This window comes from Alexandromys fortis, unplaced genomic scaffold, assembly GCF_014885135.2.
Source record: "Alexandromys fortis isolate MF-2015 unplaced genomic scaffold, M_Fortis_MF-2015_v1.1 scaffold_18, whole genome shotgun sequence".
In the NCBI taxonomy this organism is placed as follows: domain Eukaryota; kingdom Metazoa; phylum Chordata; class Mammalia; order Rodentia; family Cricetidae; genus Alexandromys; species Alexandromys fortis.
The window spans coordinates 16,740,554-16,762,914 of NW_026067897.1; the positions used below are offsets into that span (position 1 = coordinate 16,740,554).

The window sequence follows — 22,361 nt, forward strand, 5'->3', positions numbered from 1 at the left end:
GAGTTCTTGGAGAGGAGCCCGTGTGCTTGGGCCTCTTCACACTCCAGTAGACTGGGGAGCAGAGAGCCCAGGCAGAGGCAGGCTGGTTGCTAAACCCCTAAGTTCTCCACCTTAGTGGCCCACTCCATGGGACCCCGCCTCCTAAAGACCCCATGCCCTCTCCAAAAACAGTATCACCACCTGGGGACAAGTGCTAACCACATGAGGTTGTAGGGAACATTTCCCAATCAAATTATACCATCGCTAAACATGGCACAGGATGTCTTACCACAGCAAAGAGCTAGCCAGCTGTAAACATCAGCAATACAGAAGAGGAGAAGCCCTGGTGTAGAGAGAGGCAGGCAGGGAGACGTAGCTATGACCTCCCAGCCCTGCTCCCCCCCACCCCCCCACACCCACCCCTCACAACGACTTGGCAAGCCTTCAGCTTACAGGCAGAACACTAGAGGCTGCAAACTATTACCCAACTTGCCCAAAGATTTTAGTAATTAAAAGGATGGTATTTTTAAGGTCCTCCCTTTGCTAGAGATCTGCCTGTCCAAGGTTTCCTGAGAATCAACATTTACAGCTAATTTTATTTTTTAATTTTCAACTATCTTTTTTTTTTTAAATTTTGAGACAGGGTCCCATAATGTAGCCAAGGCTGGCCTCAGACTTTGACTATACCCTAGGATAAACTTGAACTTTTTGATCCTTCTCTATCTGCCTCCTGAGTGCTGGGCCCATAGGCGTGAGTCATCTGGTTTTATGTGGTGCTGGAATTGAACCCAGGGCTTTGTAGACAGTAGGCAAGCACTCTACCAACTGGGAGTCACTCCCAGTCTCTCTTTTTTAATTATTTTAATTTTTAATAATCTTTCGCAGCACTACAGATTGATGCTAAGCCAGTGCTCTACCGCGGAGCCACGCCCCACTGCCCTTACGGTTCCCTCTAAAATGAGACCCTCAAAAGACCGACTGAACCCCAGGAAAGAGATTTTTGAATTTCTCTTCCCTTGCACGTGGCTGATAGCACAGTCTCCCGGTGGCTTTCTGTACCCACCTCTAGGATGATCCCAGGCCATCTAAGCCAGCCTGCAAGCCCTTTCAAGTTCAGGCCCTGTCCATCCTCCATCCACACTGACTGTGAGATGCAGCTCATCCCCCGCCCCGCCCCCTCCTCCTCATCATAGTCAAGCCTTTGTTCACAAGCTCCCATCTGAGGTGCCCTGCTCCCTGGATACACCAGATGAACTTACAGGGAGAAGAGACGGCTGCTTCTCATTTGAATTCTTAGGTCCTTATTTAAATTGTATGAGGGGGGAAAAAAAGCAAGAAGCAAGAAAACCCCCAGTGTTTTAAAGCGAGCCCCTTTAAAAGAATGCATTTGTATAATGAAAAAAGTCTAAGGGTTTTTGAAATCGTGCTGAGGTAGATGTAAGGTAGATGCTTGCGCTGACTGTCAGAGGTCGTTGTAGAAATAACCTGCGGTGATAATAACCTCTCTTGTCCCCAGTGGGCCTGCCCAGTAAGTATAGTGTTCTTCCCTAGATGATAACCCTGACGTCTGTGACACACAGAACCATGCCAAAGATCACACGGCTTGTGCATTATCACCGGCCTCTCCGCTCCGCTGCCTCCAACTTTGAAATCAAACTACATCGAAATGACCTACTTTCCAAATGGAAAGGGAAAAAAAAAAAGACTGGGTTTGCCTTTAAAAAAAAAAAAACAGTCCAATAAAATATTATGTAAATGTCCTGTGGGTGATAGTCATATGTAATAAAAGTCGTGGAGGTGGCGTGCAAACACGTGAAATGTGTCTGTGCTTACGCTCCTTTCTGGCTTCGGGCCATTCTCCCCGTTGGCTTCAGTCCCCTCATCACGGGACCCCCTTGCCCAGCTAATGCCCACTTGAAAGCCCAGCTCAGAAGTTTCTTGCTTCCAAACCTGCTCTCACCTCAACACCCCCCCCCACACACACACACTTTTAGTCCAGGCTAGACCAATTGTCTTCTCTGTGAGCTTCTGGAGGCAGGACAGAGCTAAATATACCCTGACGTGAAACGACGTGAAACTACTTGGTAGGAAAGCCAGAGGAGGGGGTTGTGAGCAGCTGTCCTGTGCAAAGGAGAGACAGTGTGGAGTTTTACACAATCGAGTCTAGTTTCCAGTTCAGTCCTCCAGAGGCAGGAACTTCTGACCAGCACCGACCGAGTCTGACTCCTCAGCAAGCCAGGGCATGAGGGCCACCCTGCTTTGCCTTTATACTTCCCCTGGACAGGCACCAAGCCCTGCTCCATCCTGCGCACCAGCCTACTGCTAGGTGCCAGCCCGTCTCTGCCTTCTGACCCGAGAGAGCTGGATCTAGTTTGAATTTGGCTGGATCAGAGTGGTCATCTGGTGTCAGTTTCCCCGCCTGTAAGAGCAAGAAGGGGGAGTGGTGCTGAGCCCCAGAGGCAGCCAGGAGTTTCACCCGCGTGAGCAGCTGGGGAAGCTTTTTGGAAGGCATCAAGTGTTTCTGACGGAGTGCAAGGGACTGTTGTTTTTAAACTGAATGAGGACAGCCTGGTGCTCTGGGATTTCCAGGGCGATGCCGTGCAACCAGAATAACCAGATTGTATGTTATGCCTCTACACATACGTGTACACGCACACACCCTGCCTGGAGAATGTGTCTTTGGAGCCCTCCTGAGATGCTCGGAGAGATGACGCGCAAAAGCAATTCAGAGATGGTGTTGGACCTCCTCAGGTTTAAGAGGGCAAAGCCCAAGAGAGATACAGAGTCTAACTTCAGGAGGGGATTCCTGTTTGGGGACATTGGGCCACACTTTCCTGAGTGGCTCCCCTGGGCTAGGCCCTTGCAACACAAGATGTCACAGGCATTCATTTGAACAGAGACAGCCCACTTACAGATAAACTATTCTATACAAGGTGCTGGAGACCAGCAATCAGTGACACATTGGATGGTATAGAGGCCTGAGGCAGCCACCGAACCCTGGGGAGACAAGCTCACACAAGACATACAAGATGTAGGCTGTGTAGAGACAAAACTGTTGAAATAGGACTGTGTTAATCATCCTACACATAATTTACCTGAAAAATAAGTCTTTATTCCAGAGGATTTTTTTTAAGGGGCTAGAAGTTTGGGGAACCATTGAATTGGCTACCCTGTGAGTTCCCTTTGCAAGTGGAGCTATCTCTATCCTTTCAACCTCATCCTCAGTGTGGAACACCATGCTCTACGCTATAATCAAAGCTGCTAAAAAAAAATACCAAGAAAGAGCTGGAGAGATCTCAAGCAATAACATAGATAACTATCGGGGCAGTCGTTGAGACCTGAGTTCAATGCCCCGCACCACTTGAAAAGCGGGGTGTGGGGGTACGCACTTGCAATGCCATTACCGAAGAGGCAGAAACAAACAGATCCCTGGGGCTCACTGATGAGACAGCCTAGCTGAAGGGCTAAACCTGGGGTCCCAGTGAAAGTCCCAAAAATAAAGCGGATAGCCCCTGAGGAGCAACACCCACAGGTGACTTCAACCTTTCCATACACATGTATACAAATGCATCCACAAACATGAGAACATGCACACGTGTGTGCACACACAACATAAGGACACTTGGATTATTCTAGACATCCAGTGGACACTGATGTGACCTGTCCTGTGTGGGTCACGGAGGTTGAGAAACAGGATTATTCTCATAGCCAGTGGGTTGGAGAATGCGACAGCGTAGTCATGCCCCTGCCTACTTAGAGAGCAATGGGGATAGCTGGTCAGAAGAGGGCATCTATGCCGGGAATGAAGCCACTGCTATTCTGGCCAACAGTGGCCACTCTGCTGCCACAGCGAGTCCAACAGGGACAGCGAGGAATTCCATAGTTTTGCTCCACTTGGCGTTTCTGGCTCTCAACATCTCACACCTTCCTGACTCTGGGCCTTTATGGAGCAAGGGTTGGTTCTCTCTGTCGAACCCCAGGCATACAGCAGGACTCTCAGAATAGGTGCTAAAGCAATGGGAGGTGGGAAGAGCACAGGGCAGAGAGCCACACACCCTTGGGTTCTCAACAATCATAATGAGTTGAATTTGCATCTTAACTTACTCGGTCAATTCTATTAAACTCTCTGTATTTTTTTCTAGACTAGAGTGTATTATTAAGATATTATTAAGAGGCTGTATATGAAGCACAAAAGAATATATAAACTACATATATTTGAATGTATACAGTGTACTGGCAGCTATCTTGGTGAATTTTTTTCTAACTCATCTCCTGACAACCCCAGAGAGCCTACCCTACTCTGGCCAGCATCCTGCACCCTGACCAACATCCTGAATCTTCTGCTCAGTATTTCTATTGCTTTCTTGTCCTCTCAATCCAAAATAAAAATGATGCTTCTTGTATTGAGCTTTATAAAATGATAAAATTTTATATATCAGAAGTTATATATAGTTATAGGTTGAACATAGGCAAATGCCCAATAGTACCAATGCCACTGCTCTGGTGCCACAGCCAACTGTTTCCTTGTGTCTTTTCACCTTCCTGTGTGTGTGTGTGTGTGTGTGTGTGTGTGTGTGTGCATGCGTGTGTGTGTCTTAAACCAATATCTCACTATCCAAGATCTCACTATGTAGTCTGGCCCCAAACTCATGATCCTCCTGCCTCAGCATCCCGGGTGCTAGAATTACTGGTGTGTTCTCCATCACACCTGGCCTTCGTGTATTTTTAGGAATTGAACCCAAGTTGTCGAGTTTGAGTAACAAACACTTTTAGCCCTAAACCATCCCACCAGCCCCTGGCCACAGCACACTTTAAAGTGCACAGCACAGTCCTGCCGTCTGGAGGCATCACAATGCACAGTAGCTCTCTAACAAGTACTTGGCTCATGGAAGGGAAACTCTGGACATACCAAGCCAGAGATGCTTCCTCTGTCCCCTAGCAACCACCATTCTACTCTGCTTTTATGAATTTGGTTATTTTTGGTGTTCCGATGAAGTGGATTTGCCTTTCTGTATCTGATTGACTTCACTAAATCTAATGTCTTCCAGGTTTGTCCACATTTTTGCAAATTATAGTGTCTCCTTTTTTCTCTCCTTGTCCCTCTCCTTCCCTCATTCCTGCCAGAGTCTCTCGGTGTAGCCTAGGCTAGCCTTGACCTCACAATCTTCCTGACAGCCTTTTGAGGGCTAGGATTACAGGCACAATGATTGTCTTGAATAGAGTTTGATTTTTTTTTAAGGCTGAAAACACTCTTGATATATGTACTCTGTTGACTTCATTACACATTAATCCCATGGATGTGGGATATCCTTCTCTATATGTGTTGCTCTTTTTGGTTAATGAATAAAACTGCTTTGGCCTATGGAAGGGCAGAATATAGCCAGGCTGGAAGAGATACAGAGAAAGAGTAGGCAGAGTCAAGGAGATGCCATGTAGCTGCCAAAGGAGAAAAACACCGCAGGAACCTTTCCAGTAGGTCACAGCCTCGTGGCAATACACAAATTAATAGAAACGGGTTAATTTAAGGAGTAAGAGTTAGTTAATGAGAAGTCCGAGCTAATAGGTCAAGCATTATTGTAATTAATACAGTTTTGTGGGATTATTTGGGTCTGGGCAGCTGGGAAACGCAAGAGCAGCCTCGGCTTCCATTCCATGTCTTTGCCTGTGTCTTTCATTGCTTCACAGTACTATTGTATGAATAGAGTATAACTGTTATTTCTTTGCTTGTCACTAGACATTGAGCTAGCTCCCAGTTTTGTGCTGTTATCTGCAGAGATAGTGTGAGTATTCTTGTGTCCCCCGGGCTTCTGGAAAATAGCTGACAGAATGGATATTGCTGACTTGTGAGGTAGTGAGGCATACTGTGGGTTTAGCAATCATTGTCGCCTGTAACACGGTCTAGAATATTCCCAGCCTTGCTCCACAGTCCCCAAGTGAGGCACTCCCCCTAGGCGCCATTCCCAGATGCTAACCGGCCTTTTGTGTGCTACCTTTCAGGTCTTTGGCCCACATCACTGGTCCCTGACTTGTCAGACTTTTCATTTTTCTTCTCCTTTGACAAAAACAGACCCAAGGCCTCATCTCCCTACCTAATCACCAGTTCTTTTGCACCTTTGGACCTTGGGATTGCAAAGGACAGATGATGTGGGATCTCCCTCTGTGTGCTGTGATTACCATTAACGAATAAAGAAACCGCTTTGGACCTATAGCAGGGCAGAGCTTAGGTAGGCGGGGAAGACAGAACTGAATGTTAAGAGAAAGAAGGGGCAGATTCAGAGACACCATGGAGCCGCCAGCTAGAGATAGAAGTGCTGAAACTTTGCTGGTAGGCCATGGCCTCATGGTGATATACAGATTAATAAAAATGGGTTAAATTAATGTAAGAATTAGCCAATAAGAAGCTAGAGCTAATGGGGCCAAGCAGTGATTTAATTAATACAGTTTCTGTGTGACTATTTTGGGGCTGGGCAGCCGGGAACCAACAAGTGGCTCCCCTCTTACTACAGACAGATGCAGGTGAGCCCCAGTTCTGTCACCTCTTGGCTTTATAGTTTTAGAGTTCTTCGTCTCTATGACCCTAGATTGTCACCATTAACGCAGAATGGAAATGCCCCCATTTCCTGAATGCTTTCTGAGGCCGAGCTTGCCTTCTCTACAACGTTCCCAAACTGATAGACTGTAATGTCACTTAGAGGTTGAGATAGTGCCCTTTGGGATGAGACCTTGTGCCTGAGGGTTATGTGATATGATGGATATTCGGGACACCTGAGAGACGACTCCGCAGTTAGAGGCACTGACTACTCCACCAGGTGTCCTGGGTTTGAATCTCAGCACCCACATGGTGGCTTGAAATCTTTGGGAACTCCAGTTCCACACCGCTCTTCTGGCCTCTATGGGCATCGTATAACTGTGATGCAGATAAAACATCTACACACATCAACTAAAAATAAGCGAATCTTTTCATAGTGTTATACTTTTCTTTATGCTCGAGAGTTCCACACATGTATACAATGAAATATGATGATATCCATGGCCCATTTTCCATCTCCAACTGCCCCTGTTTCTTTCCTGTATCAGGCTTTCTAATTTCATGTTTTCTTTTTCTACTTGCGTTAACCCCCTGAGTCTAACCAATGCTTCTGGTATGTGCGTGGGTGTGGGACAACTCAATGGAGCATGGGAAACCTACCAATGGGAAGACCCTCAAAACAATAATTCTCCCGCCAACAGCAGCTGTCAGTTTGTTTGTTACTGTTTTTAATTGAAGTTCAAAACTGAGAGGCCAGAAAGAAAGCACTAAAGTCAGAAACTCCTTTTCGTTCTCTTGATCCATGTTGATTGCCCATCTGAGCCAGATAATGGCGACTTGCTCTGTGCCCTAGCGTTTTGTTTCTGCAAACAAAAATTCCCAGATGGAAAGAGTAGGTGTCTGTGACACCAGTGCCTTGGTGGCATAGCGGGGACAAAAGATGCATTCATTTGGTGAAAATGTTTGCTCAAGGTAAATCTTGTTGCCAGGAGCTCATGATTCTGTCTTTCTATGACCTAGAAAACATGGATGAATAAGCCAAACCTGAGCGTGGATTCCTGTCTATTCCCGCCTGCCTGGTAAATTGTGAAACTCCCTGGCGTGAGGTGTTGAGGGCATCTTGATAGTGGAAAGATTAGGTCTTAACTTGGTCAAATGGCAAACAGAAGCCTTTAGACCATTTGAGATTTTTTTTTGAAGCATGAACGCCCATCTTGTGCCTTCCTGGCATTTTGATCTGGATCCCCCAAGCACTTTTCCAATAACTGTTCAATAAGAATGCTGTCTGGGTGTGCGCTCTCCTAAGTGGATATTATCTGTAAAACAAAGGATAACTGTGATACAATCCACAGACCCAGAGAGACTATGTAACAAGGAGAGTTCATGACAGATCACCCAGATCTCCCTGGGAGAGGAAATAGCCATCCTGAGTGGACTGAGGGCGAGTGGGGATGGGAACGGGGGTGATCGGGTTGCAGGGGGTAGAGGGGGAGAGTACTGAAAAACCCTACTGGAAAAGGGTGGTATTTGGGGGGTCAGGTAAAAACCTGGTGTGTGGGGACCTCCCGGGAATCTTCAAGGATGGTCCCAGCTAAGACTCCTAGCATTATCGGGTACATAGACTGAACTGGACATCTCCTATGCCCAGATTGGTGCCTAGCCAAACTGTCATCAGAGAGGCTTCAGCCAGCAACTGCTGGAAACAGATGCAGACCCATAGTCAAACATTAGGTGGATTTCGAGGAATCCTGCAGGAGAAGGGGAAAAAGGATTGTAGGAGTCAGAGGGGTCAAGGACACCACAAGAAACCCCACAGAATCAACTAACTAAACTGGGCTCGAAGGGGTTCATCAAGACTGAACCAACAACCTGGAAGCCTATGTGGGACTGGCCTAGGAACTCTGCATATATATTACAGTTGTGTAGCTTGATTCTTCTGTGGGACTCCTATCAGTAGGAACAGGGGCTGTCTCTGACTTTTTATTGGCTTTTGGGACCCTATTCCCCATACTGGGTCTCCTTACCAAGCCTTAATACATGGGGAGGTGCTTAGTTTTACTACAACTTGATATGCCATGTTTTATTAAACTCATGGGCAATCTGCCCTTTCCTAAACAGAAATGGAGGAGTAGACTAGGGGCATGACAGAGTGGAGGGGAGGGGAGGGGCTGGAAGGAAAGGAGGGAGTGGAAACTGCAGCCGGGATAGAAAATAAATTAATAACTTTGTAAAAAAAAAATTTAAAGTAAAACAAGGCAGTGGGGGCACATGCCTTTAATCCCAGCACTCGGGAGGCAGAGGCAGGTGGATCTCTGGGAGTTTGAGGCCAGTTTGGTCTACAAGAGCTAGTTCCAGGACAGGCTCCAAAGCTACAGAGAAACCCTGTCTCAAAAAAAAAAAATTTAAGTTAAAAAAAAAAGAATGGTGTTTGGAAGGTGTCTGGTCATAGGCAGATTTCAGGAAAGTTGTAAGGCAGCTTGAATTCAGCTGGCATCTTGGCTAGCATCCTCTTTACACAAGCTAGGCAAGGGTAGATCACCATGCAGCTGGAGAAGTATCAGAAGAACAGAACCATGTGCTTAGTGTATTCCAAAGGAGAAGACCAAGCACTGGGGATGTTAGTTTGAAATGTGTAGTAAGAAGTACTAAAGGAGACAGCTCCACTAGATGGCCAAGGAGTCCCCCTGTTCCTGAAGGGGTGTAAGCAGCAACAGATGAGAATGGCAAATGTGGTTGGGATAGTCTGAATAAAAATGCCCCCCATGGACTCATAGGGAGTGGCATTCTTGGAGGTGTGGCCTTGCTGGAGGAGGCAAGTCACAGGTGGGTGGGCTGTGAGATGTCAGAAGCTCAAGCCAGTCCCAGTGGTTCGCTCTCCCTTCTTCCCGCTGATCCAGACATAGAACTCTCAGCTACCTCTCCAACACCAAGTCTGCTTGTGTGCCACCATGCTTCCCACCGTGATAATGATGGACTAAAACTCTGAACTGTAAGCCACCCCCAGTTAAATGTTTTCCTTCATGCTGTGGTCATGGGGCCTCTTCACAACAATAAACCCCTAACTAAAACAGGGGTGTCCCTTGGCCCGGAACATCTTCAATCCTGTCACCCTACCCCGTATTCAAGGGTATCTGGACTCGGCCATACTGACTTTAAATTCACAGTTCCAGCTTTGGCGCTTTCCAAGAGGAAAGAGTTTTATTGCTACATGTATTTATTTATTTGTTTATTTTTAGACTAACCCTCACTACATCATCCAAGCTGGTCTCATATTCTTGGGCTCAAGTGTCCTTCCTGCCTCGGGCTCCTGTGTAGCTGAGACAACAGGAACATTTCTATTACTATCTGGCTTCCATCGTGTGGTTTGGAAGAGCTTCCATGGCCTCTTGCATCAGGTCCCCTGAGTAGAAGGTGCTAACACAGAACTAACCACAAAAGGATGTGAGCTACAACACACTTGAGAGCCAACGAGGAATCCCAGGGAAGGAGTTGGAGTTGTCTTTAAAGAGTCCAGAGAGGCTACCAAGATGGCTCAGCAGATCTGAACACTCGCCACAGAAGCCTGAGTGTCCACATTCAATCCCCAGAACCCACGTGGAAAAGCCAGATGCAGTGGCCTGAATCTGTAATCTGTGTATTCCTAGGGTGAGATGCAAGGTGGAGACAGGAGCACCGCCTGGACGCTTGTGGATCGGCTGGGCTGGAGTACACAACTTGGCAGAATCAATAAGAGAGCCCTGCCTCAAGAAAGTGAGAGGAGAGAACTCCTAAAATTGTCTTCTACATGTACCCCACATCATACAAGCACATCCATACACATGTACACACACACACATGTGTACATGCACATGTATGCATGCATGCACATGACAACAACAATAATAATAAATAAATTTAACAGCAACAATAAAAAATCATGCCCAAAGACCCAGACTCAGTAGTATGCAAGTCTGACTTGAGTAAGGAGACAAAGAAGGCAGCCTGGGCAGAGGAGTCCTCAACTAGCCTGTCATGCTGCCCAAGGAAGCTTCAGACAGCTTGAGGAGTACGGTTCTTAAGCCAATACAATATGGCTTATCCCAGAGGCTCTGTGTCTCCTAAGTAGCATAGTTGCCTTGGTGCGTTCACTGCCTCAGCCAATGGGAAGGGAGTCTAGGGAAAGCTTGACTGTGAGAACATGGGATAGGTTCCAGATCAGTCACCTGGTACATCACAGTCACCCTCTTCAGAGTTGGAAGAAAGCCTGAGGCTTGGCTTCATGCCACTCCAGTGTCCGTGGACTACATAAGATAGGATTTTCTCTCTCTCTGTCTCTCTCTCTCTTCCTCCCTCCCTCCCCCCCCCCCCCTCCCCCCCTCCCCCCCCCCCCCCCCCCCCCCCCCCCCCCCCCCCCCCCCCCCCCCCCCCCCCCCCCCCTCCCCCCTCCTCCCCCCCCCCTCTCTCTCTCTCTCTCTCTCTCTCTCTTCCTCCCTCCCTCTTTTCCTTCCTCCCTCCCTCTCTCTCTCCCTCCCTCTCTCCCTCCCCAAGGTCTCTGAAGCTGTCCTTGTTCCTCCTCCCATTCCCCAAGTACTGGGACTATAGGTATGTGACACCACATCTGTCTTTCACAAGCTCATTCCAAATGAATGAAATTGCAGTTTCTCAGTGTCTCTTCCTTACACAAGTAAAGGAAGGTAAACTTTGTGGCCCTAAAAGCACGCATGTCACACACACCCCAGCCCATCCTCTTAGCACATTAGCATGTGCTGCCATCTGCTTTGTGGGGGAGTGGGAGCTTGTATTGCACAGGCTTGCTCAAGAAGGCAATGGATTGTCTTGTTCTAGCTAAGCAGCTGTCTTCCTTTTGCAGGAACCAGGAAAGGCCTCAGCCTTTTTTGCGCTTGACTGTTAAGGGCCCATTGCTCATGCCTAGCCTCTTGACTAGCGTCTGTATAATAAAGAAATTTGGGTACAAATGGGCATAAAGGGAGAAAGAATGCAAAGATGAAGGCAGACACCCAATGTCTTCTACCAGCCAAAGAAGACCAAACTTTCCCAATAAAAACGCAGCCGAGGAAGAGGCATGCAACAGGCTCCCACATGCTTTTAATAGGAACCAGCTCTGCTGGCAATTTGACCTTAATCCTCTAACCTCTAGACCAAGGCATCTCTTGTGTTTAAGGCACCCTGTCAATGGGTTGTCATATCAGCCCTGGAAAACTAACATAGAAGAGGAAGAACCAAGTTAACATGATAATCACCTTCCATAGTTCTTCTCCAAAGAAATGGTTACCTTCAAGATAATAATATCACTAGGAGAAAAAAAACTAAAACAAAACAAACAAACAAAAGCAGTTGCTTATCAGAAGACGCAGTCTGCTGGGGTGATACACAAATGTTTTCAAACAGTTGGGACCTTGTGAAAAGAGCCTCCTGTCAACAGGATATTCCTGTTGGCATGGGACTCCTTATTTGCCTAAAACAACAGAGCCAACCTACACAAACAAGGAAATCAGGATAAATGAGAAAATGCAGACATCATAGAAAATCATGAACGTGGACAGTGCTGGCTGGAGCACAAGAGATCAGGTGCACACAAAAGCGTGCCCTTTGAAAGCTTGAACGTTTTCCTGAGAAGGTTGCACCTGAGTACCTCTAAAAGGGAAAGCATAGAAGGCCAGGGCTGGAAGAGAGCTTAGGGATCAGCCATCTCGTCTTACTGGTTGAGAAAACTGTCTTCCAAAGAAGGGACATTTGTTTCGAGTCACAGGGCAGCATATGGCTAATGAAACTCTTGAGCCCAGCTTTTCTGACACGACGTCAATGGTCCTTCCCTATATGATCCCTTTGTCTCTCTCTCTCTCTCCCTCGCTCTTGCGCTCTCTCTTCCTCCCTTCTTCCCTCCTTCCCCCCCCCTCTCTCTCTCTCCTCTCTCTCATTCTCATGCCCTCTTTCCCTTTCCTCTCTGTGACCTACTCTGAAGGTTTTCTGAATGAGAGCCTCTGGCTGCTTCTACTGCTTCTGTCACCCATGATGTAAAACTAATGGCCAGGCAAGGTCCTCATTCATAACTCCCTGTGTCCTTAGGAATGTTTCCAAGGGAATCCTTACATCTTCAGTAACACGTGGGACAGGAGAGGCTTGGAGACAGCTATAACAGCACCCAATACCCATTTCAAGGACACCAAACATTCATACTTCACACCCATGGCAGATACAAACACACACATGCGTGCACATACACACTGCACAGACACCGTATTATCCCCTAGACCCTGAAGGAATGAGGTAAGTCCCTGCAGAATACAGGCTGTGGAATATGGAGTGGTATAAAAAGGAGAGCCCCACCCCCACCCCACTGTCTCATCAGCCTCTGGCCTAACCTTAGCCAGGTCCCTGACCTTCTCTGTGTTTCATTGGCAGTACCTGATCTCAGGCCGTCTGTGTGCACACAGGGTGCTTCGGCCAGGGCTCACTCCTTACCTTAACACCACCTGAGAGCCTGCCCACAGTCCTTCTGCATAAACCGCTAATTGCCTGGGGTGCTGCTTGCTTTTGACCTCTGGGCCTCTGTGTAGCAACAAGATCGACTCCATGGGATCTGACAGGCTAGTTGAGTCAGCTTCATTTTCTCTTTCCCATTCCCCCTACCCTCCAGAAGGACTGTGCTCAACTCCCAATCTGTTGGCCTTCTTCCCTCCACAAGAAGCTCCTTTGGCTGTGCCTCTGGTCCAGGACCAAGTCCAAACTTCTTGGCTTGGCACCTCCTTATCCAGCGCCACCCAGGAGTTCTCCTGCTCTCTTTTTTCTAAACACCTGTTGACAGGCTGCTCCTTTCTGTCCTTGTATATACTCCCGCACTCCTTGCAATGCCTGTCCTGCTCTTTCTGACCAACATCAATGGTTCTCAATCTGGTCCCCAGCTCTGAGAAGTGCTGGCGCCCGGAGACTAAGGAATGTAAATCCCAGCTCACTACTACATTGGGAACGCTGGTTACAGGGACCCACAGTCTGGCTTTTAGCAAGCCATCCTGGTAACTCTGGTGTGAGCTGAAGCTGGGGAAGCCCGCCCCCCACTCCTGAAGGGGCTCTTAGGCAATTTCAGGTGCTAATTGTTAGTGGCAGCGTTCCCAGCATCCCAGATCCTGGAAGTGAACCTAGAACTCTGAGCACAACCAGAGGCCTCCCGCACTCTGGTGGTGTCTCCATCCACTAACGAATGCAACCTTCCCACATCTGGGTCTGCCCCAGTGGCCAGATCAGGGCCTAAGAGGGGATGAAGATCCCTGTAAGTACTACCCTTGAGGTTTGTTCAGGCTGTAGGCAGGCAAGGCATCATGGGTATTTACTTCGGAACTTTGCTTCACCGCTTTCCCAAAATTCCATGGGTCCCTCCCGCCTGCTAACTTCCAAATGACCAGAAAGCCTGCGAAATCGCAAGCATTGCATCCGTAAGATTTGGCACTCAGTTCCTTAATATATCGTTTCTCCTCACCCTCTCTCTGACAGGTCTCCATCATTCCAGACTGGCCTTGAACTCACCTTAGAGCTGAGGCTGTCTTGAACTCCTGACCCTCCGGCATCCACTCTCTGAACGCTGGCACTACTTGGCTTTTACACTGCTACTGCCGGTTTTAATCCATGCTAGTGATTAAACCCAGGGCCTAGAGAATGCTAGGCAAGCAGCCCTCTACTCACTGAGCTATGTCTCAGACCCGATTTTCATTTTTAATTATAGCCAAATCTATGTAAAAGAACAAACTATCCTAACATTCTTACATACAGAATATTGGGTAGGCTCGTTCTATGCTGGTTTTATGATTCCTTCTGTGTTCTGTGGAAGGAAGGATTGGTTTGGGCTCATGCTCAGAAGACAGTTTACTGTGGGGAGAAGGCATGGTGGACCACTGATCACCTGGTATCCAAAGCCAGAAAGCAGTGATGCTGGTGATCTTTATGCCTGTTTGAGTAGGCAGAAACAATGACAAATTACTTGAAAGCAATTCAAATTTACTTGAAAGAAAATCAAACAATTCAAGTATAGCCATTGTATTCCTACTGAGTCATGGACCCCTCCAAGAGACATACATGATACCTCTGAGACTCCTGGATGTAAAGTTCTGTGTTATGGCTATTTCAAGCATCGCTGAGGGAAATGTATTGTGACCCCATGAATCGGGGGGCTTAGTGTGATAGTCACCACAAACACTGATATCATGCTCGCTAGGATCCATGCCCTATACTAACTGCCTTCCAGCACCCCGTATCTAGAAAATGATATCATCTCTACATTGCAGAAGGAACAAGCAAGGAATCAAAGCAAACTGCTAGTGAGCTGTGGGACTTGGGCTGCAGACCACAGAGTCACTGTGTTGAAACCTCTGTTACTGCCGAGAGCCCAGATGCCGGCTCTCTGGAGGTACCCACATCTTGTGGGAGTACAGAAGTCACTTTGCCTTCTGGCTCTGGGCATGTTTTCCTTCACTTTGTATTTGCGGATTAAAAACAACCCATGCAGCCTGCTAGCCACCAGGCCATCAGGTTACTCTTCAGGCTCAGCCTGTGTTGGGCCCTATGGACTCATCACCTTGTTTGGAACCCTATCAGGGCCCGAGTCTTCCGTCTACAGCCTGGTTCCCCCACCCCCACCCCGGGGCACAGTATGCCCTATTTCTCTCCTCGGATCCGAGCTTCCTCCTTTAAAATAAGCATAGCAGCGTGAGTCTGCAGTGTCTTCCTTAAAGCTCGCCCATCCAGGTGCATCCCAGAACTCAGGCTTCCGGTTTCTGAAAGGCAAGAGGCACACATAGAATGTATACTAGGGCATCTCCACTGAAGTCTGGGGCAGCGCCCTAATTCTTTGCACTGAACATGAATATTCATACCAGTTAAGATAAAAACAAACTCATGTTTCTCCAGACCAGCCCTTATCACCAAAGCAAGTCACAAAAGGGCTTTCATTTTCCCAGAGCTTTCTGGAACGTGGAATACCAGAGACTGTGAATTTAGAGCTGCCCCTGCCTTCGAGGGTTGCTACAGGAACCAAGCACCCTTGTGAGTGTGCTTTTTTGCAGAGTCTGTCATCCACAAGAGGTACAAAAACACTTGGCAAGAGGCGGCTCATCTCTTCCCCCATCCACTTGCCCAGTCTGCCCTTTTCTCAAGCCGCTCCCAGACTACCTCCTTCAATTTGTATATTTGAAATCTACCTTCGTTTGCTGTTCCTAAGCCTGTTTTTGAATTCTTCCCTTCCTCCCTTCTTTCCTTCCGTTCTTCCTTCTGTGCCGGGAATTGAACCTAGGGCCTCAGGCTTACTAGGTATGGACTCTGCCTACCCTGTTGGCTGAGAGAGGGGCTCCCATAGCCATGCTAGCCTTTGACTTGATATAAGCTGAGGATGGTCTTGAAATCCTGGCACTCTTGGTTCCAACTCACCTGTGCCGAGAAGGATGTTTCCCATCCTCCTATTGACTGGAGTCTTTCCAGTTGTCTGTATCCAGATGTGTCCAGTTGTCTGTATCTAGTCTTACAGCTCTGGACTCCTCTTTCCCCAAAATCCATGATTATGTACCTCACAAAATCAATCTGAGCTGGCTCACAGAATCCCTTTGTGGGTTCCTGTCTATCACATCCTGTGTTCCTTGGTTAACTAGCCTGTGCCATTTTGTTAGGGCTGTTTAAGGTAAACTTCTTGCAAAAGTGTGGTCACAACTCAGGGACAGTTATAGAGGAATGGGCACAATCGTGTCTCTACGAGATAGCCCACCCACATAGCTCTCTGTTTGCTGAATGGTGGCTCAGGAAGAGTGAACCAGCTCAGCCCAGCAGTCCCTCGGGGATGAGCCCAGGGCAGGTCTCTCTGGAGCCTGGCACTTCCCTGGAGTCCTGCAACTCCACACACGTCCAGGGAATGCTACTGGAAGGCACAGAGGTGTGGGCAGGGCAGAGGCAAGGCGCCATGATGTACCTACTTCAGCTGGCGGAGCCTTGTTGTTGCTGTCATGACAATATTGCATCACGGAATGGGAAAGGCCCTTCCCTGATCTAAGCCATTATTATGTGGGTCCTATTCTGGCCACAGACACCACGTGGGCAGTCAGGCCTCCGCTGTTATTTCAGCCTCAGGGGCGAAAACATCCGAACAGTGGAATCTTTTTTGTTCCTGGCTCCAGTCTCGGAATGTACAGACTTTGGATTCACCGTCGCCTCCACCACTCATCACCCCAAGCACAAGGGCTCCCAAAGCCTCTCCTTCCGGAGTCTGGCTCGCAGCTGGTAGCCTCCCCCATCATCTTATCAGGTGCTTAAGAAAATTTTAGAAATCCAGGCGACCGCTGATAGCACAGCACAGCTGGATTGAGTGAAGGCGAAAGAACCTTGGTGGTGGCAGCAGAGCCCCAGGGCTCCAGAAGGTTCCTAGAGGCCCCCTGAATTGGGTAGCAGCCGGCATGGCCAGTCCTGCTGGCGCCCCTCGTGGAGATCGTTGGAACTGCAGGCTGGCATCGTGGGTTTCTGTGATGTGGCTCTGTCGCCGGCTTTGATGGGCCAAGCAGGCCTCTTCAGTGGAATGCAGACCTGTCTGCACCCGAAAACCAAAACCGTGCCCAAGGGGCGGGGCTGAGCGGCTGGAAGAGAGGCCTCGCCTCACCTGGGCGGACGCGGCTTCTGGAATGAGACCAGGCCGAGTGGGCGCGGAAGGTGGTTCCAGGCCCGGGGCCAGCAAGCAGCTTTCCCACGTGTGCACAAGCGGGCTTCCTCAGAACAGATCCTGGGAAGAGATCAGGAGGCCGCTGAGGAAGGCAGAGTGTGGCATCCCTGTCTTCTTCGACCCTCAGGCTGACTGGGATTTGGAGGCTCCAAATCTAGAACCCTTCCTTCCAATCCCTGCCAATCATCACCCACGCTGGGCTCCTATTCCTACCCAGTAGGCATCCGTGGTTAATGAGTGCTTCACGCGTGCTTCTAATACACACCATATTTTGAAGATAGAGAAGGGTGATTTTTTTTCCCCCATGGTACCGGGTTTATGGAACTCAGTGCTCACACGTGCTAGGCAAGCTCTCTTTCACTAGGCTACGTCCCCGGTTCTTTTTCTTATTGTATATTAAGATGTAGGTTTTATTATATGGCCCAGATTGACTTATAACTTCCCATCCTGTCTCAGCTTCCCCAATACAAGGGAGGGATTACAGACATATTCAGTGGCGCTCAATTTTCTTCATTGTTTGTTTTCTGTTAATAAAACATAAGTTAACCTTACTCTTTTCTTTTTTCCTTTTCACAGTGGACACGTTGAACGTTTAAAACGGCACCTTATTTCTACAGAAAGCCTTAAAGTACTTCTTGGTTCTTCCAAAAACCTTGTTCCCCACCCCAGGGCCTTTAAACTTGCTGGTCAGGACTGCCTTTCTTTCTGCAGAGGTTCCTTCCTCCTTACTAACTCAAATCACAAATCTCACACGCCCAGCTCCTTCCCTCTTTCCTCAGACCCCTCCCAGTGAAGGTCTTCATGGCAGGTGGCATTCTCTTTGTGTTCCATGGGCTGTCTGTCCTCTCTCACCCCAACCTTAGAACATAAGCCCCCTGAAAGCAAGACCTTAAATTTCTCATTGGCTAAGTTGCCCTTGGTCCCCACGGGAATTATTGCTGAGTGGGTCCTGAAAGGCTCCTCCCAGGAGGGACTGCTTCTTTGCCTCCGTCCTAGGCCTCGAGCAGGAGATCTTACTGATGGTCCCACACTGAGCTTCTGGGTTGTGGAAAGCAGAGAGGACACGCGCCTCACGCTAACTGCCTTCCATTTTGCCAGCTTCCAACCGAACTTTGGAGTGAACGAACGGCTTCCGCCATGCCTAGAAATGCTTCTTGTCTGAGTTCTGTCTGTTCTGTGAGACTGGAGAGTAACTGTCTCTCTCCGAGGCCCAAGGTCCCCTAAAAGTCGCTCTCTAAGGGCCCTTCCTGCCCAAACGCAAGGATTAGGGATTTTGTTTGAAGATTTAGGTCCCTCCTAAGGGCAATTTATTCTGCTCCTAAATCGCATAGCTGGCATTGTCAGATCTCCATGAACCACGCAGCCAGAGTGCTCGGGGCTAAAGGTGTCCTGGTTAATTTAATTTCTTGGCTGCAGATCAACGACAGAAAGCATCCCTATTGAAAACACAAATAGTATGGGAATCCATTCACCGGCACTAAAAAGTGACTTCACTGGACAAAACTGACCTGTTCTTAGAAAATAATCTGGCATTATTATCTCCTCCTCAGAATTAAAACTGAGCCCTGGGGCTGGGTCAGGGAGACCCTTTGAACGGGCCTGGCCGTGAAGCACCTCTGAGTGACTTTAAACTGAGCATAGCCTCTGCCTCCAGTGGATCTGTTTTCTTGGGGTGGGGGGAGGGGAGAAGAAACGGGCTGATATCACCCAGCCTCCGGGGATGTCACGGGAATGAAAGTCAATAGGAAGAATAAAGTGCTCAGCACGGAGCCTGGTGTGTGGCAGGTGCCTGGCACTTGATATTATCTGCCATGTCTCTGAGCACCACAACGTGACAGAGCCACGTATGTTATTAAGGAGGGGTGAGTGCCAGGACAGGGCTAGCCTCTGGTCCTGGCTTGCCTCCAACAGGCTCTGGAGCCCCCAGACAAGCTGCCTTACTCCTTGGTCGGCTTCCTCTTTAGTAAGATGAGGGGATCAGGCTAGCTCCCCGCTTGTACAAGGAGGTTGGAAGCCCCTGCGTTTTCTGTAAGTCTTGGAGGTGTTCATTTGTTTGTTACCTCCTTCTCTGGATCTTGGTCTCAGGTAGTCTGGAAGGCCAGGCTCCTTCTTCCCTAGCCAGGTTCCTTCCAGGCTTCCTCTTCCCGGGGAGATCCAGAAAAGCCAACTTCCTGCCCAGCTCAGTGATTGTAACCAACCAGCCAAAGCATGCCTTTACGGCAGCCGCATAGGCTGCCTTCCCTTGGGAAAAGCTGTCCTGTGACGCCCTCTGGAGGAAGGAGGCCACCAACTGCGCAGGATCGTCCTGTGCTCTGGGAACTGACTCAGGCCAGGCCTACAAACGTAGACCTCCTGGACCCTTCCTAACTTTGCAGCTGAAGTCCTAGGCAGGCCCCCTCCCCACCCTCCTGCTTCTAGACTTCTCCTGAGAGGCTCGCCCCAGCCTCTATTTAAAACCCTTACAGTTTCTCATGCTCGTCTGTCTGCTAGACACTCAGAGCCCTATGCGAAGGCACTGAAAAGGCTGGTGCTGTGTGGGGGCTGGCTTCCTCCTAGGACTCACTCTTCACTACTATCAGCTAGGTGTTCCAAGCACAGCCGCCAGATTCGTTCCCCAGCTGCTCCGTGTGCGCCCACACTTCCCAAAAAGTTTAAAATAAAAAGGCTGCCAAGTTGAAATTGACGAGTGTATAATTAAATGTCTACAAAAGGTAACATTATGTCAACTGTCTTCGCAACTGGCCTCCCTGTTAGGTAGTTATATATAAGTCATTTAATATGCAAAGTGGGTGAATTTTAATGTGTCTGATAGAACGTGGGCGTGGAGCCTTGGAAAATAACAGTGCCCAGGGGCCTCCAAGGTCAAAAGGCATCCTTCTGCCTTAGCCATCCAGAAACGCTCGCTGCTCCTCCCACGGGCTCCCCTCTCCCCAGTTTCTAGGCTTTGCACCTGCAGTTCCTCTACTCCCAGTACCTTCTAGCTATGCCCACCCCTCACCTTCTTCATCATGCCTGGCTGATTCCTGTGGATTTTGAAGTAGACATTTCAGGACCCACACAGTGAACTCCTTTTTTGAGTTCGTAACTGTGAACTTTTCAGCAAGTCAGGAAGCCCTGCACTAGCATCTTCGGCTTCCCTGATCATCTCCGCACTGGCCCGAATCACCCTGGTGACTAAGACTGAATATCGTTCAGCCTTAGTGTCTCCAGTACGTGGCTCAGTTCCTGGGTCATAGACTCCAAGTGATGACTGGTGCATGCACAAGGAATAAGAATGATAGACGGATGATCAATAGATGAATGGATGGGTGGATAGGGTAGATGGGTGACTATTTATTTAGATGGAATGGATGAGTCATTGGCTGGATGAATGGAGGGAGGGATGAGCAGATGGATGAATGGAGATGGGTGAGTGGATGATGGATGAGTGAATGAGTGGATAGATGGATCATGATAGACGGTAGATGCGTGGGTGCATAAATGAGTAGAAAGGTGGGTGGTGGATGTGGGGGGGTAGATATGTAGACGAATTGATGAGTGAGTGGAGAGATAGGTGAGTGGATAAGAATAGATTATGGATGGACAAATGGATGCATTGATGGAGGAATGGATAGCTGGAAGTATGTATATATGTGTGTGTGTGTGTGTGAGGGTGGATGGGTGGGTGGGTTGGTGGAAAGGCAGAAAGTGCAAAGCCTCAGCACTGAGGATAGGAGTCTGATATCTAAGTTTTCTCTTCCATGCTGTCAACTGGCCATCCAGGCTCTTCTAGGTACATATGTCTTCCGGGAGCCAGAAGCTCCTACTTTCTTCACCCTTTGGTTTATGATGTGACCATGTTCTGGTTCTATATTGGGTTTTTATGTTTAGAAAGAGCTAAAAGTTAACCAATTGTAGAATTATAAGGGATTAAAAAAGAGCAATGTGTGGGACTTGATTTAAAATAACCCAATATGTGTAAAGATCATGGCATAAAGATGAGGTGACCATTATGGGATGGAGAAGATAAATTTGTGTGTTGATGCATATGGTAGATGGTTTTGTTCCTAGTTTTGAATGTGTTAGAATTTTTACACAATAAATACTTTTCCTCCAAGATTTTTCTATCTTTTTTTTTTTTTTTTTTGAAGCAGAGTCTCATACAGTTCAGGCTAACTGCCAACTCACTATGTAGCCGAGGATGTCCCTGAACACTTTATACTTCTGCCTCTACCTCTACTTGTTGGGATTATAGCAAGCACCAGTGATGTGGGATGTCCTTCTGTATGTGTGTTGCTTTTATTGGTTGATAAATAAAGCTATTTGGGCCAATGGCTTAGCAGAATAAATAAAGGCAGGAAATCCGAACAGAGATATATATAGAGAGCAGATGAGGTCAAGGAGACACCATGTAACTGCTGAAGGAGAAAGCCAGAACGTTGATACCACCACCTTGGCCTAAACAGGTTAATAGAAATGGATAAATTTAATACAGAAGAGCTAGGTAGAAATATGCATGAGCTACTGGCCAAGCAGTGCTGTAATTAATAAAATATCTCTGTGATTATTTGGATCTAGGCATCTAGGAAACAAATGAGCAGCCAGTGTCTACAAAATGGTGCCCAACATCTGGGGCATGGATCCACATAAGACCTATGCAATCCAGACAGACACTAGAAACAATTTCACATCCGCTCCCAAACGGATGGACGAGCTTCGGTCACCTTCCACTCCTCAGTGTCTGTGGGCTTCAGCTCAGCTATGCCCACCATCTACAGAGGACACACCCACCATACGCAATGGATTTAGCATAGGGTGCCCCTAAAAGATGAGGAGATCCGAAAGCGGAAAAGGAAAGCGGATTTTAAAGGGAAAGGGGCAGAGCCCACACTCTGGGATGTGGGCACTGTTTCCTTACCCTTCCGGCAGTCATCAAATCAGGAGGGAAAAGCCATCTTTGAGCCACCCAAAGGTATCCTTAGCTTCTCCTTCCCCTGAATGTATGATGACATCTAGTCCAAGTGGCACCTGACCCACCTTGGATGTTCAATACTTTGTTTTTCCGACAGCCTACAGAATGGGAAAAGATCTTCACTAACCCCATATCAGACAGAGGTCTGATCTCCAAAATATACAAAGAACTCAAGAAATTGGACACCAATGGATCACATAATCCAATAAAAAAAA

General features: G+C 48.0%; 1 long non-coding RNA gene across 1 annotated transcript in view; it reads right to left on the reverse strand.

The window, feature by feature from the left end:
- Positions 1-15,674: 15,674 nt before the first annotated feature.
- The window catches only part of LOC126515877 (uncharacterized), a 49,064-nt gene continuing 42,377 nt past the window's right edge, over positions 15,675-22,361 (reverse strand). Inside the window, exon 3 of the long non-coding RNA XR_007595943.1 lies at positions 15,675-17,255. This is a non-coding gene — a long non-coding RNA (uncharacterized lncRNA). The remainder of the gene's footprint in view (positions 17,256-22,361) is intronic.